Genomic DNA, 12,813 nt, shown 5'->3' with positions numbered 1-12,813 from the left:
TCTCTGGAGGGGCAGAGTGAGGAGGATGGCCCCCAGATCCTTGGTGGGCCAAGGGTACCCATGATGGTGAGATTGGGCCAGGTAGTCATGATGCTGGGAGGGTTGGGCCCCTGCTGGTGCCAGATCCATGGTCGAGACAGTGGCCTCACGGCCACTGGGGTACCTAATGTAGGCGTAGTTCTGGTTGGTGTGGAGGAGGAGCATCTGCTCGACCAGTGGGTCAGACTTGTGGCCCGGCATGTGTTTTCGGAAGAACATCGGTCCCAGGGATGTGAGCCAAGCTGGGAGGGAGACACCAGTTGCTGATTTCCTGGGGAACAAGAAAAGGTGCTCATGAGGGGTCCGATTGGAAGCCATTCATGAGTGACCTAATGGCATGGAGTTTGCATCCACATAGTCCTGTGTTGTAGTTTCATCAAAATGACACCTGGTGCATATCCCCAGGGTTGATAGAAATTGTAGATTGAGGGATATATGTCATGAGGTCATAGAATTGGCAGGAGGTGTATATTTTAGATCTAGTGAAAGGTCACAGCCCAGTTTTAAGCTGCCAGATCCATTCTGAGAATATCCCATTTCGCCTTGTATGATTAGTATTCTCAGTGGAGAGAAGACTTGTCTCTCTTCAAAGACCAGTTGTTTTCTTCATTGCATGTTTAGAAGTAGAGATGTTTGCTGATAATTGCACTGTTTTAAAGTCTATTTGCAATTCTTCAGCAAATAATACACTCCACGCCTACATGTAACAAGACAGAGACCTTGAGATGGTCACTTTTATGAATGTAATCATGGTCTCATCCATCAGGTTCATTGACCATGAAGAGATCAAATGAATTGATCCTTTGAGTTATCTCCGATGGAGACAAATTATCAGCTATTATCAGGAGTCTGCTGACTTGGGTATTGATGATGGTGGAAAGTCACATGTTGTGATGAATACTGAAGTTCCTCACCCACAATAAACCTACTAAGAAAATAGAGCCTTGCCCCATAACACATGTTCTCCAATGCCGACAACATCCTAGTAAATCCCTTATCCATTCTCTCCAAACCATCCATACCATTAATGAGGCAATCAGAAATGAACACAATATTCTAAGTGTGGTCCAACCAGAGATTTGCAATGCTTTCATGAATACTGAACTCAATCCCCTGACTAATAAAGGCCAGCATAGCATAAGCCTTCTTCCCTACACAACAACCTTGAGAGATTTATGGATTTGGACCCCAAGGTCCCTCTGTTCTTCCACACTGTTAAGAATCCTGCCATTAACCATGTACTCCACCATCAAGTTCAACTTAGAGTTCTGATAGACCATGTTCTTAACTATGTTACTGTACTACACAAACAATACAGCTTGCAGTAATTTTTCAAATTTAGGAATTTGTTTATTCATAAGAATAAAATTTGGTGTCTTCAAAATAAAGCATGGAATGACCTTTAAACAATATATTAACAAGCTAGTTCCAAAATTCACTAATCTAGATTTTTTTCCCTGTGGTTTACAAAATGATGGAAGATAAAGGGCTTGTGATTATGATTTATTCATGAGTGGGTGAACGATGAAATTTCAAGTGAGACACAGGCAGATGCACATGAGGTGTAATTCATATTCCACAGATGATCATTATGTGCCCTGTTTGTACCTCGTTAGACAAATAATGGAAGTTGAAAGTCAGTAAAAATGTTAAATAATATCCATATTTTCTCTGTAAATTGCAGTGATATCAGTCGGAACCATTATTTTTGATCCACCTGTACTTCACTTAATTTTATTCCTCAGAAATAGGGCAGAAGGTTATTGAATTTTCTAAACGCTGAACATGATGTAACAAAATCGATAACCATATAACCATGTAACAATTACAGCATGGAAACAGGCCAATTTGGCCCTTCTAGTCCACATTGATCCAAGTGCCCTACTCTAATCCCACATACCAACACTCTGCCCATGCCCCTCCATCCCCCTCCCATCCATATACTTATCCAACCCTTTCTTAAATGAAAAAATTTACCCTGCCTCCACCACCTTTCCCGGAAGCCCATTCCACACAGTAACCACTCTCTGAGTAAAGAAGTTCCCTCTCATGTTACTCCTAAACCTTTGCCCATCAACTCTCAACCCATGACCTCTTATATCCATCTCTCCTACTCTCAATGGGAAAAGCCTTTCCACATCAACTCTATCTATCCCTCTCATTATCTTAAACACCTCTATCAAATCCCCTCTCAGCCTTCTACGTTCCAAGGAATAAAGACCTAATTTGCTCAATCTTTCCTTGTATTCCAGATGCTGAAACCCAGACAACATTTTTGTAAATCTTCTCTGCACTCTCTCTATCTTGTCAATATCCTTCCTATAAATTGGTGACCAGAACTGCAGACAGAACTCTAAATTTGGCCTCACGAATGCCTTGTACAGTTTCATCATTGCTTCCCAACTCCTATATTCTATGCACTGATTTATATAGGCAAGCATACTAAAGGCCTTCTTCACCACCCTATCCACATACACTCCTACCTTCAGGGAACAATGCACCGTTATTGCTAGATCTTTCTGCTCCACTGCATTCTTCAATGCCCTCCCACTTACCATATATGTCTTGCTTTGATTATTCTTTCCAAAATGAAGCACCTCACACTTATCAGCATTAAACCTCATCTGCCATTTTTCTGCCCACTCCTCTAAGCAGTTTAAACCTCTCTGCAATCTTTGAAAACCCTCTTCATCATCCACAATTCCCCCTATTTTAGTATCATCTGCATATTTACTAATCCAATTTACTACCTTCATCCTCTAGATCACACATGTCAAACTCTGGACCGCGGGCCATATAATTATATTTGGCCCGCAAGATCATTTCAAAAATGTATTAGAGGTGGCCCGCCCTGCAGTGAGAGCCAATGCTGTTTTTTGGTAATGTCACCCCCACCATCCTCCCCCTTCATTGCACATCCTTCCCCACCCCCTAACTATCCCCTCCCCCCTAAAACCACCCCCCTTAAAAGATGGCCAGAATATTCTCAAAGAGGAATCCAGAATGGTAAAGTTCCACAAACCTTCTGCTGGGAATCCTAACAACACCTGGGCATCAGATCCACGGGACACGGAGGGAGCAAGAGTGTTGCAGGTTGACCGTGCAAACTTTGAGAACGGGGAAAACAAATTGTAACACGAGAAGATTGTTGATGTCATCAGCCGGCAAGCCAGTTGGAAGGCTCCCCGCACAACCAGTCACTTCTCCCACCTGTCGAGCGGTGTGGCGGATTGGCGAGCGCCTGTGATTTCCTGTCGGCACGACGGACATGGCAGGCTGCGCACGGCCCCCGCTGTTCCGCAAAGGCTGATCGGCAGCGCGCTGGGCCTGAGTGGGTGGGTAAGCAGGGGTGGGCAGCGGGTGTAGGTGAGGAGTAATGGGCAGGGGAAGTTATGGTGGTGCGAGGGGCATTTAGAGGGAGGGATGAGTAGAAGGAGGGGTGGATAGGAAAGAGGTAAAAGGGGAGGGTCAGGGCGAGTAGGGGAAGGCTGAGTCCTGATGCAGGCCAAAATGGACACAGCCTGTGAATGCTGACTACATCTCCACAGGGACCAAATATGTTTCCCTCAGGTCAAGCAAAGGGTGAACTTGAGCTACCTACTCCTGACCTGTAACATTATCCTCCTAAAGTTATATCCTAAAGTTTAACATTACATATGTTGAAAGAAGAGAAAACATGCAGATGTTGTTGAAAATTTTCAATAAATATTTAGTTCGGCCCTCGACTTAGTCCAAGTTTTTAATTTTGGCCCTCCGTGAATTTGAGTTTGACACCCCTTCTCTAGATTATTAATATATATGACAAACAGCAATGGTCCCAATACCGAACCTTGAGGTCCACCGCTTGTCACTGGCCTCCATCCTGACAAACAATTATCTACTACTACTCTCTGGCATCTTCCTTCCAGCCATTGTTGAATCCATTTGACTATCTCCAAACTAATACCCAAGGACTTAGCCTTCCTAACTAACCTCCCATGCAGAACCTTATCGAAGGTCTTACTGAAGTCCATATAGGCAACATCCACTGCTCTAAACCTCATCAACATTCCTCGTCACCTCTTCAACAAATTCAACAAGATTGGACAAACACGACCTTCCACACACACAAATCCATATTGAGTGTCACTGATCAGACCCTGTCCCTCCATATACTTATATATATACTATCTCTAAGAATGCTTTCTGTCAATTTACCTACCACAGACATCAAACTTACAGGCCGATAATTGCTAGGCTTGCTCCTCGAACCCTTTTTAAACAAAGGAACCACATGCCCAACACGCCAATCCTCCGGCACTATACCCATCTCTAATGACATTTGAAAAATCACTGCCAGTGCCTCCGCTATTTCCTCACTAACTTCTCTCAAGGTCCTTGGGAAAATCCTGTCAGGACCTGGTGACTTATCCACCTTTATATGTTTCAAAAGCTCCAGTACTACCTCTTTCTTAAACACTATAGTCTACATATATACCCACTTTGCTTCCTTTACCCTGCACAGTTCAATGTCCTTCTCAGTAAATACTGAGGAAAAGAAATTGTTCAAGATCTCCCCCATCTTTTTTGGCTCCATACACATTTGTCCTTTCTGATTCTCTATTGGACCAATTTTATCTCTCACTTTCCTTTTGCTATTTACATATTTGTAAAAATCCTTTGGATTTATTTTCACCCTACTTGCTATAGCCACCTCATACCTTCTTTTAGCTTTTCTAATTCATTTCTTAAGATTCTTTCTACATTCAATATAGTACCCAAACATCTTTTTTTCCCTGTTTCTTATATTTATTGTAGTACTCCCTCTTTTTTCAAACGAAGTTTCCAATATCCCTTGAGATCCATGGCTCTCTCAAACTTTTGACCTGACCTTTCAACCTAACAGGTTTATAAAGATTTTGTACTCTTAAAACCTCTCCTTTAAAAGACCCTCCATTTCTCTATTACATCCTTCCCAGAAAACAAATTGTCCCCATCCACCCCTTGTTAATCCTTTCACATCTCCTCAAATCTAGTTTTTCCCCAATCAAAAGCCACAACTCTGGGCCCAGACCTATCCTTTTACATAATTACCTTGAAGCTAATGGCACTATGAATACTGGACCCGAAGTACTCCCCCACATATACCTGTCACCTGACCCATCTCATTCCCCAACAGTAAATCCAACATAGCTCCCTCTCTAGTTGGTACCTCCACGTATTGATGTAAAAAGCTATCCTGCACACATTTTACAAACCCCAACCCATCCAACCCTTTCACGGAATGGGTTTCCCAATCAATATTTGGAAAATTTAAATCCTCCACAATCACTACCCTGTGCTTATTATAAATATCTGCTATCTCTCTACTAATTTGTTCCTCTAATTCGCATTCCCCATTCAATGGTCTATAATATACCCCTATAATTGTAACTTCCCCTTTCCCATTCCTCAGTTCCACCCAAATAGCCTCCCTGGACGAGACTTCTGTCATACCTAAGCACCGCTGTAATATTTGCTCTAACAAGTAGTGCAACCCCACCTCCTCCCCCCCAGTTCTATCACACCTAAAGCAACTAAATCCAGGAATATTTAATAGAGATTCTCAACCTGTTTTTTTTCCACACTCATATACCTCCTTAAGTAATCCCTTACTAACCACAGATATAGATGATATGGGATGTCATAGGCTCTCTGTGGTTAGTAAGGGATCACTTAAGGTGGTAAATGAGTGGGGAGGGGAGGGGGGAATAAGTTGAAAACCACTGCCCGACATTGATCACTAGTTGACCCATATGAAACCAAAAAAAACAATAAATGTGTAAATATACATTTTAAAGAGATGTGAGCATGACAATTAGTTAGTATAATTAAACAAATTGATACACTGTGTTTCTATTTCAGATACTCCATGGCCTAATTTACATTTCCAGCATTTCTAGTTTTTACTTCAGAGATCCAGCATCTACAAATTCTGACTGAAGCTCTGGATCCAAAATGTTAATTGTTTCTCTTTCCACAAATGCTGTCTGACCTCTGAGTTTTCCCAGCATTTTCTATTTTTTATTTTGTTTCAGCCTAGAAATTCCAGAGCGTCCATAAATTGAATCAGGAGTGGATGATTGGTTGTTTCACAAAGAATGATTTCAGTTCTGGCCTGGCAATCACAACAGGGCCTGTTGAAGTTTTCATAACGCCTTATAAATACTGGACAATGCACATCCTCAGGGCTGGAAATATACTGCCTTGCATTCCTTTCAGAATCCAAACTTGAGAAATCTCCGGTCACAATTCTGTGCAGTCTGGAACTGTAGAAAGTGAAAGTAGTCAGAGATCAGATCAACTTTATACAATTGAAACATAAAGAATTGGACCAGTAGTGTGTGAAGAGAGCCAACCAATTTTCCCTTGCAACTGCTGCAACCGTGTCTGCCTGTCCCGCATTGGACTTGTCAGCCACAAACGATCCTGCAGCTGACGTGGACATTACCCCTCCATAAATGTTCGTCTGCGAAGCCAAGCCAAAGTAAAGTAAGAACCAGACTGGAATTCAGGAAGAGGGAGTTCTGGGATTCGGAATCAGACAACAGCCCAGTATCATTTCAATCATGGATAAAATTGACATCCTGTGAAGAGAGAGTAAGGAGCACACTAGCACTGGGCGCAGGGAGGGCAGAGAACATGACTGTTCTTAAACATAGATGTGCTGGATTTCAGGCTTCTGTCCTTCCTTGTAACCAGCATGATGGGGGTCCTATATCACATTGGCTGACTCTTTTAAAGCAGCGCCTGGCATAACTGTCTTCAATGGATGGCAATCAGGGATTAAACCAGTTTTTGGTTAAAGGAGGGATCAATTATCATTATGCAAATGAGTAATCAGTTATCAGTAATTGGATTTATATTATATGGAGAAGTGTGACAAGCATCAGGAAATGGCACCATGAGAAGAGTTGATCAAGGATCATGGTTTGCAAATCATACTGACATGACCTTTTGGAATGAGGCTTTGTTAGGAATGAGCATAGATAATGTGACCAATCAAATCAAGTACACACGGAATTGATGACAGGACCTTGTAGGCTATTGTTTTCAGTGGATGGTTGGAGATGAAATCAGTGCAGTGGATGATGATGTCAGTTCATCTCAACTGTCACAGAATCTGTTGGGTCACTTAGAAGAACATGTTGCTACAGATCTGCCCAGGGACACTGACACCAAATCAATGTGGTCCATGATTCCTTGTATTGAACAGGGAATTACTTCATTACTTGCAAGATATTTGCATCAGAGTTGTAAGAATAGTTCACATCAGCATGTGATGTGTGCAGCTAAGTTTCTGGCAGGAGAGAAAGTGACTGAAAATTGTCATTGTCCAGGTGATCAGTTCTCAGCTTTGTGGTTCAATTGCTGGCGGAACTAACTCACAAGGTCAGACATCATCCCTGAAATGGTCAGGCAATGCTTCAGATCTGGACCCTTCATCATGACTAAGAGGGAAATATTATGTATAGAAAAGATTGGATGGCCCATAGGTGATAGGACAGAAGTTGTGAGAGGTGGTGGGACAGTTAGAGAAAGAAACTACAAGGAAGGGTGCTGAGTGGAAGTTAGAAGGAAATTTCTTTTTAAGCAGGGATAGGTAATGAAGAGATATAAATAATGGAATCAGAGAGGAATGAGCTTTAGCTAAAATTAGAAAAAAAAAATCTGTTCATGCCATTAGGGCTTAAGGCTGTCCAGGAGGAATATGACATTTTGTTCCTCAAATTTATGGACAATGGAGGAGGCCAAGAACAAACATATTACCTAAGGAATGGATGGGTCTGTTAAAATGGTTGACTACATGAAACTCAAGTTTTGACCTACAAACAGAGCATAGGAATTCGGTGAAGCCATCTCCCAATCTATGTTTAGTCACGCCAATATAGGGGAGGCTATGTTTGAGTATATTAAATGCCAGTAGATTAGATTGGATCATGTACATGATCTGCCTCTCCTGGTAGGTCTGTTTGTGACCTTGGATGGAGGTGAAGGAAAATATATGGGGACAAGTTCTGCACTTGCTCCAGTTTACCCGTACGTGCCAAAACAAGTGGAAGGCAAGGCAGGGAGGAAAGTGCAGACAATAGATTATCTGAGAAATTAATTCCTTCAAAAAATGGATATGGAAAGATGTGATTGATAGTGGGATCACAATGAATTTGACAGATGTGTTGGAGAATAATGCATGGGGTGGAAAATGAGGTTCAGAGGGACCAGTTTTATAATGATGCAATGTGTTGACTTGCATGCAAAGCAAAGTTTTTTAACTGTGTTTTGGTCCACATGACAATAAAACAATTCAGTTCCATTCAATACATTGTTATGTAATTGAAGCTCTTCTCTGGATCTCCACTTTATGTTGGAATCCCCATTTGGTTCAGACACTGAACAAGCTATAACAATTATTGCTTGACTCACATCCCAGCTGATTTAATAGATTTACTGTATTCAATGCAACTAATATCACAAGTCGATTAAGGCAAGGAGCAGGGCTACTCCTGAAACCATGTAGATTCTGATAGTTAAATTTTTGTTTGTATTTTTACAGTCCCAAAACAATAAAATATGTGCAGATTCCAGAGAATTCAACTGAGCCCTGCTGCAAAGATCACCTTTCATCTTTATGACTGTTTCAATGCACCTCAAACAATCAAGATCCACATATTTGTTGGTAACCCATCACAGAAATTATTCTTTGTGCTTTTCAAAATCTCTCACAGGACCTACTGTTATATTTTATACATACATCAAACTGTTCATTTAGTCAATCTTTGTCCCTTTCTATGGTCATAATTTTTAAAAGATTGTCTTAAATGCAGTGAAGCAAATTATTTTCTTATTGGACACATCTTGCAACTTCCCATCATCTCTTCCAATTCCTGACGGTGTGATGTGTCGTATAGAAAATAAGGAGGTTGTTATGTCGTAAGGGAAAAGTTTGGTGGGATCAAGCAACAATGAGTCTGGACACAGGCTGAACACAGAAAAGGTCTTTATTAAAACAGATGTAAAGAGATCACCACAGGGATAACACACAGGGATAAATCACAAAACACAGTATAATCAGTCATATCAGACAACATTACTGATACTAGCAACTACTTACACTTGTATAAGCCAGTCACATTGGATTAACATTACAGGGACTAGCAACTGTGTACAGACTTGTAACAACCAAGGATTACAATACACTATCAGCCATTCTTTATCTAATGTGGGCACAGCTCCAATGCTATCTAATAGCCATATCCCTGTGTAGTACACATCTTACCAATGACTCCTCCAGCATTGTCCACAGTTCACAACCTGGAGTGGAGAAAGGTTCATCTCAGGACTGAAGAACAAAAGAAGAGCTACTGCATGTGGTGGACTTTATAGTACAGTAAGCTGGAGGGTCTGGCCCAGGTAATCATTAGGTGATTAAGGCGGCCAGTGGACAGGTGTGCACTAATGGTAGGGCAGTGTCCAACTTCCGACTAGGTTACAGATGAGGAGGTCTTGCGACCTTCCACAATCCACATTCCCACCAGGTACCAAACAAAGAAATTACATGACCCTCCACAGAGGTACAGAGGTAATATATGAAAATCACAAGGTCTAATCACTTCTGAGCACTCATACGGGTGCCAGTACAAGTACATCAGGCCTGTGTGTAGAATCCTTGAAATGAAATTTTTGCATTGTAAATCCAAGAGCATATGTTTGTTCAGCTACAGGAGACTTTTGGACACAAGCTAATCCATAACTTCCTATAGTGAGCTTTGAGCAATGAACAATGATTCCATTTTCCTGCAAATATTCAACACTCATAAAAATGAAAGGCTGAAGGGACTAAGTGGCTGAATTACTGCTCCTGTAGTAAAATGTCATGTGGACTTGACCTTTTTTAAAATGTGATAGCTGACGACCTTCTGATGAATTCCTGGAGAAACTATGTTTTTCATTTTTATTTCATTACAACAGCAGAACATAGAAGTGCATGTGCTAATTATATTCGCAGGGAATGTGAGTCACATATTTGGGCTGCAATGTGATTACCCCGCATCCAAACATACTCCTCCACAACACCACTCTCGGGCTGTGGTTTGAGATTTCAGAATTAATCCTACATTCCATGCAATATATTTCTAAAGAAATCTTCCGTGCTTTTCTCATTGAAATATTTACAAATGATTAATAGTTTTTAAAAGTCATTTGAATTATTAACATATAAAGACCAAATTAAATGGCCCAAATCTCAGTAATATATACAAGTCAAGTGATACTGCACAAATGGTATTTTGCGATCTTTAGACAGGCAAAAGATCTTCATTATCTATGTACTCATGTGAACATATCAACACAGTTCTTTTGAAATTAATATTTTTACAGAGCTTGTTCATTATATAGATTGAAATAATTAACAGTTGATCCTAATGACCCAAAGACAATAATCATTTAACACTTTTCAAGTATCCATGAGCTATTTAACCTTTATAAATGTGAGAAAGTTTGTTAATCCAGCTGTTGAGAGCAGAATCTTTGTTGAAAATTATTAAACAGAAGTCAAGGAAATCTTGCTTTAATCAAAAAGCTTTGGATTTTCAGCCATGTCTATCAGATCCGGTAGAAATATTTAAGTTCTAGTGTTAATATCCACTCCCAGTGAAGCTCACTAATTTCTACTGCAAGAATTTGGATTTTAATTTTCAGACATTGCAGAACAAATTGTAATAGTGAATATAATCTTCAGAGAAATGTTGCCTCATATTGCAGATGTAGCAGAAAATAAATTCAATTAAGACTACTGGAAATCATTGAAATCAAAATCACCAAACTGTCCTTTCATAATAGGACTTGATGGATAACCAGCAAATTACTTTTGAGCAGTAGTCACAAGAGATATGGAAGTAAATAGAGGCTAGAAAACTAGAGATCCCCTACCCCATCCACGATGCTTTGAAGAGTGCATTGTGACTTTTCTCCTCTATACCACACAGATTGTGGTTGAACATTCTTTTTACAAAGAGGTCATATCACTTCCCTTGTGCAACTTGGGTAATGATGTTCTGCCTGTGTCTTCTTGGACAGGCTGGCATTACTTTCTGGACATGCCACTTGTCTAGTGTTCTGGATAGAAAGGCTCATCTCATATGAGCTGCTGCCCTTGGTCATCCTTTTGTAAATCTATTGAGCTGGATGCTAGATCTTTGTTCTCAAAGCAATTGGATGGCTGGTCTAATGTTTCTGTTAAATGCTAAATCCTCTGAAGTTCACCTACTCGCCCCAGCTATGTGAAAGATGTGTGACAAATGAGGTCCAACATTCCCAATTGCCACCCAAGCAGCACCTTGTACTTTCAGGAAGGAAAATATAATCAATGAAGTGAAGTGACCTATGATAATGAGGGTTATAAAAGACTATAACAGATTCTAATGAAGCTGTCAGATGCTCCATTGATGTCTGCAATGGAAAAAAATATATAGCTTCTATATTGCTGCTATAATGAGGGCTACAAATTCAAGAGTCTCATATTCTGGAAATCAGCACAGTGTCATGAATATCCTCCTTTTCACTTAAGAGTCTACACAAAATCTGAGTTCCTTAATTTCAGAACCATGGCAATCTATACATGATGAGTGATAGGAATATCCTCGCTCAATTCTCAAGCTCCGCTTTGTTCAGTGAATCACCTGATGACACATTGATTTCAGCTGATTCAAGAAAGCAAAGAGTTTTGGTAGAGATGACCATTAAACAAATTCTCAGAATATTTCTAATGTAGCCCAGTTCTCATCATCTTCATCCTTCCACCATTAAGCAGGAAGAACTTGTATTGCTGTTCTTCACCATCTATGAAGTTAAAATAGGTCCTAAAACCTTTTTGATAAAGGCAGTCATGGCCTTTCCAAAGAGGTTCCAGTAAAACCTCTATGGTAAGGAACACCTCCTATCTAGTCCTGCTTTACATGGCTCCTTTGGGAGAAAGTCTGCAGAGGAACTCATTAACTAATCTTGTTATGTCTCACAGTTTGAGCTGAAAGATTTCCCACACATTTCATATATGAACCTTTAAGCAGTCTGATTTGTAATATGTTGCAATGACTGGAAGAGATTTTTGTTAATTGGGTGAAGAATGATGCGCAAGTGCGTCAGAATTAGGCAGAAGGTAATGCCATTGAAACCAGTTTAATTTACAATTGCTCCCTTGTTGAGCAATTTGACAAAGTACCTCCCTCTTTCTGTTTATCACCCTCACTCTCAATGTTTTTTTTTTATATTTGAGAAATTGGAGAGATGAGCAGTTCTGCCACCTTCCTCTCTGTCAATTATTAAGCAATTTAAATTAACTGAACTACATACACAGATAACTGTCTTTATCAGCACTTCTCAGTTATACTGTATCCCATTGATGAGCTGTCTATCAAAGCGCTGATAGGCAATTTATTGTACAGTGACGATGGCTCCTTGCAAGTATTTTTTAGATGCTCTCTTCTCATCAGATGCTTGCTGGCAAACTTCCAAGGATTGCAAATCAATGATATTTTATCCTCAGGAGATTCCAATGCCAAACAATAACACGGTCTGAAAATCAGTGGCAGGGATGACCAAGCAATGTCTCCTAAACAAGTTGTACAACTCTTTCCTGGCTGAAGAACTGCTATTTTAATTGATCAGTTATTTTCATCTCCATGTTAGAGATACAAAGCAGTATAAAACATCATTACTTATAACAATAAAACAGACCATGTTCCATCCAAGAAAATAAAA

General features: G+C 40.3%; 1 protein-coding gene across 6 annotated transcripts in view; it reads right to left on the bottom strand.

The window, feature by feature from the left end:
* Nucleotides 1–6,059: 6,059 nt before the first annotated feature.
* Nucleotides 6,060–12,813, bottom strand: part of LOC138758293 (uncharacterized) — a 33,388-nt gene continuing 26,634 nt past the window's right edge. For all 6 annotated transcript variants that reach the window (XR_011354241.1, XR_011354243.1, XR_011354246.1 and 3 more), the window contains one exon: nt 6,060–6,326. The gene's annotated coding sequence lies outside the window, so the exon portion shown is untranslated. The remainder of the gene's footprint in view (nt 6,327–12,813) is intronic.

Source organism: Narcine bancroftii, chromosome 1, assembly GCF_036971445.1.
Source record: "Narcine bancroftii isolate sNarBan1 chromosome 1, sNarBan1.hap1, whole genome shotgun sequence".
Classification (NCBI taxonomy): Eukaryota; Metazoa; Chordata; class Chondrichthyes; order Torpediniformes; family Narcinidae; genus Narcine; species Narcine bancroftii.
Note: the sequence above shows the minus strand (reverse complement) of the source record. Positions and strands in the feature narration are given on the sequence as shown.